The sequence below is a fragment of the Ctenocephalides felis genome, unplaced genomic scaffold (assembly GCF_003426905.1).
Source record: "Ctenocephalides felis isolate EL2017-DRISC unplaced genomic scaffold, ASM342690v1 CF-g0.4_SCAFFOLD_03570, whole genome shotgun sequence".
Classification (NCBI taxonomy): Eukaryota; Metazoa; Arthropoda; class Insecta; order Siphonaptera; family Pulicidae; genus Ctenocephalides; species Ctenocephalides felis.
In genome coordinates this window covers 23,258,635-23,262,662 of record NW_020539724.1, presented here as the reverse complement: position 1 = coordinate 23,262,662, position 4,028 = coordinate 23,258,635, and the positions used below count along the sequence as shown (strand labels likewise).

At 32.5% G+C, this 4,028-nt stretch overlaps 1 non-coding gene across 1 annotated transcript; it reads right to left on the bottom strand.

Annotated features, from left to right (window-relative positions):
* Positions 1 to 3,476: 3,476 nt before the first annotated feature.
* On the bottom strand, positions 3,477 to 3,615 carry LOC113383837. The gene has a single exon (XR_003367798.1). It is a non-coding gene; the product is annotated as a U4 spliceosomal RNA (small nuclear RNA).
* Positions 3,616 to 4,028: the final 413 nt, after the last annotated feature.

The window sequence follows — 4,028 nt, the reverse complement described above, 5'->3', positions numbered from 1 at the left end:
TAAGGGGCATCTGCTTTGAAAATACTATTTTCAATAAAATAAACCAAACGTTTTTATTTCAATTAAATAGCAATCAGAATACATAATTGAACTTAAAATATTTAAGAAAGTAAATGTTTAAATGAAAGAATTACATTGAATTATTTATCCATCTATTTATCAACATCTTATTTTCATCCTAGGTTGATCAACTAGGTGGTGATTTAAGTAATCAATGGGAAACAGCAAATAAACTTCAATTGGAGTTAGAAAGACAGCGCCGAATAGAGTCCGATTATAAACGTGAAATAACATCCAGAAATCATCAGATTGATGATTTGAAAAACTGAACTTCGAAATAAAACAGGTACTTTGGATTTTTGTTCATGAAATAAAAAAATTTCACTAATGAATATCATTTTTATAGCTTCTCTGCCATCTGATCTTGCCCAGTGCAATGCTGAGAAACAATCTTTGGAAGAAAGAAATTGCTCGTTGAGGTAATTATGTTTTGGGTCTACATTATATTTTGAAACCCAAATGCAAATTAATATTTGCTACTTTCTAAATTGGTATTTATTTAAGAGCATTGGTTTAGTTGGATTCTTTTATCTCTCCCACATGCATACTCAAAAAGCTGGTTGAATATAACTTAGCATAGCTGGGCATTAACTCGTTAATCCGTTAATCGTTAATTAACGAAGTTAACATTTTGATTAACGGATTAACTTTTAAGTTAACTTTTAAAAGTGTTAACGGACACGTTAACTTCCGTTAAAATGCAAGAAATCCGTTAATCGTTAATCCAATGCCTACTATTTACCGCACGGCACAGCTTTAGCCAATGCCTTATTAAACGGCATAGAGAAAAGATTAGGACTACTCCTGAATGATGAACAGTGCCAACTTGCCGCGGCATTTCACCCAAAGTTTCGGTTAATGTGGCTGGAAACGTATGACAGCAGTAGAGAGGAATGCAGAAACTATAAACTATTGGACAAAAAATTATTTTTTTTTGAAAAAAAAATGTTTCTTTATTTTGACATATTTTGGAAGATCTGAACTTTTTTTCAAAGCAATTTTACTGCTTAGTACTGCATAGAGACAAAAATATAAAAGCGCGTAAGCGCCGCGTCGCTGTTTAAAGGATAAACATTGTACGGAACCCATAGGAATGTAAATAAAATTTATACTTATTGTTAAAATCTCTATAAAATATCTGATAATTGATGTGCATATGTCTAATGATCATTTGACCGCCAAATGGCATTTTTTTTTACTTTTTTCATTAGATCTCCGAAACCGCTAGACCTGCCTTCATGAAAAATTGATCAGTTCTTCATAATTGTCAATACAAGTAAAATGTTTTTTGAATTATTAAAATCGGACGCTCCGTTCTCTTAAAAACTGAGTTACGTTTTTGGCTCAATTTTGCCCCATATCTTCGGAACGGCTAGACCTGCTTTTGCCAAAAACTAATCAGGCACGTCTTCTTATCAATACGAATCGAATGTTTTTGAATTATTCAAATCGGTTGATCCGTGTTCCCGAAATCGTCGACGAAAATTTGTATCCGAATACCAATACATACACACACACACACACATCCATTTTTTCTAAGGTATGCCAAAATATTCAGAAACCTTTGAAACGTCGAGAAATGCAAAGTTTTCATTTTCGATTTTTTGCGATTACTATAACTTGCCTACGGGAAGTTAAAAAAAAACTCTTTCCCTTTATTTAGAAAAAAATTCTTGTAAAAAACAATATGCAATCATAAAAACGGAAAGTTGACCAATAGCGTTATCACGGTATGTGATAATTGTGCCATTTTCCTTATACAGACGGAAGTGTGCATAAAACGCGCGAGGGGTTAAATTACACATTTGAATTATACAAGTATTTTGTTTTATTCATAACCTGTTAAGTTCCAGAACCTAAACTAATAAGTTTTTTAAGTTCACTAACGCAACGATATAAAATGTAATTTACACATATTAACGGATTAACGATTAACGTTAACTTGCGTTAATTCTTCCGAATGTAACGCTTTAACGTTTAACGAAGTTAACTTTTTTTGTAGCGGATTAACGATTAACGAAGTTAACTATTTGATTAACGGTGCCCAGCTATGTAACTTAGAAATAACAATTCATCTTATAATACAATTTAATGACTTTCAAGTAATATCAAGTATTACATTCAGGCATTATAAACTAAGTAAAGGAATTCAAAACCAAAAAAAACTAACAACGATAAAAAACCTTTGCTATGCAATATTGTTGCACGGTCATCATTTCCTGATAGCGACGTCGAAGAATTAAGGTGATGAGTCATCACCTTAATCACTGATGACTAGTTATAAATCTTTTGCCTTCTACTTTAAAATAGTATCGTTAAAAAATTCCATACTTCACTTGCTTTTGAGAAAATAATAGTGGGCAGATCATTAGGCCCCGCTCTACCTTATCGCTCTGAAGGTGCTGATATCCTAGTAAGTTTAGTTGCCTTACTTTGATTATTATTAATATAAAATTTTATTCAAAAAGATTATCTCTGGAGAGAGCTGACCGAAATTCCAAATCAGAAATGTCTCGTCTTAACTCCGAGATAACATCATTGCGCCAGAGATTGGACAGATCGGATGCTGATTTGCTTCAGGCGAGGAGGGAAAACCTGAGATTGTCAGAACAGTTGGCAAATTTGCAAAAAGAGGTATGAATTATTAATAACAATTGAAAAGTTGAAGATATATCAAAAAGTTCTGTGCCCTAAGCTCAGCAAACTAAAGTGGTACAGTGATAAATGGCTATTTAAATGTTTTTATTGGACTTCCGAAACCGCTGGACCTGCCAAAAATTAATCAATTCTTCATACTTTCAATACCAGTGAAATGTTTTTTGAATCATTCTAATCGAATTTATGCACTTTTTGTTCCGTGCCTTCGAAAGGCTAAATCTACCTCTGCCAAAAACTAATCAGCACATCTCCCAGTCAATAGGAATCAATAGTTACCGAAATCGTGGACGAAAAATTGTATCCGCACATACACGATATTAGTTTTTCTACGGTATGCCAAAATGTTCAGTAACCTTTGAACTATGCAAAATTTTAGATATTTTACAATCATCATTACTCTACAAGAAGTTAATAAGTAACAATAATTTTGAAGGCAAATAAAATAATAGATAAACGTTATAAAAGTTGAATGATTTGTTTTTTCATATTTAACATGTTCGTGGACTTGAATGTTATAGCATTTATCGTATATAACGATTAAAATATGATATATATCATATTTTTCGCAATACCCTCCGTTATAGTTATCAGATTTTGATAAAATTTCGGATAACAACCAATTTGAAAATTAAATGACTTAATTTTTGTCTTGTTGAAACTTTAACTGTCCGCAAAAGTTGAAATTAATCGGTAGAAGACAGAGTATTATAATTACACCTGTAAATCCATACATCAATTACAGATTCGCAAATTATCGATAACATTTGTTATAAGAAATTTGCCATAGCCCACGGTATTTCACGTGGTCTCGGCGGGGTATTGGTAAAAGTTTTCAACTAGCAATAATCGCACCTCGGATAAACCTCATTGGTTACGATATCGCCACTGCGCAAAGCTAACGAACAGAACGGACCGTGTTTCTTATATCATCATACGAGCTGTATTTCGCAGCGCGAGTTTTGTTCTCATTGTGCAGGTTTGCATCGCATCTTGCTGGAACTTATCGTACTGTAACTTAGAATTTTCAAAAGCTTTAAAATTTTGAAAAATTAAACAATTTGAGAAATTACAATTTTTAACTTCCCGCATGGTAAGTTATAGTAATCGCAAAAAATCGAAAATGATAATTTTTATATATTTTTACGTTTGAAAGTTTTCTGAATATTTTGGCATGCCTTAGGAAAAAAGGATGTATGTGTGTGTGCGGATACAAATTTTCGTCGTCGATTTCCGATCAACCGATTTGAATAAATCTAAAACATTTGATTAGTATGGATAAGGTCTAACCGTTCCGAAGATACGGGGAAAAA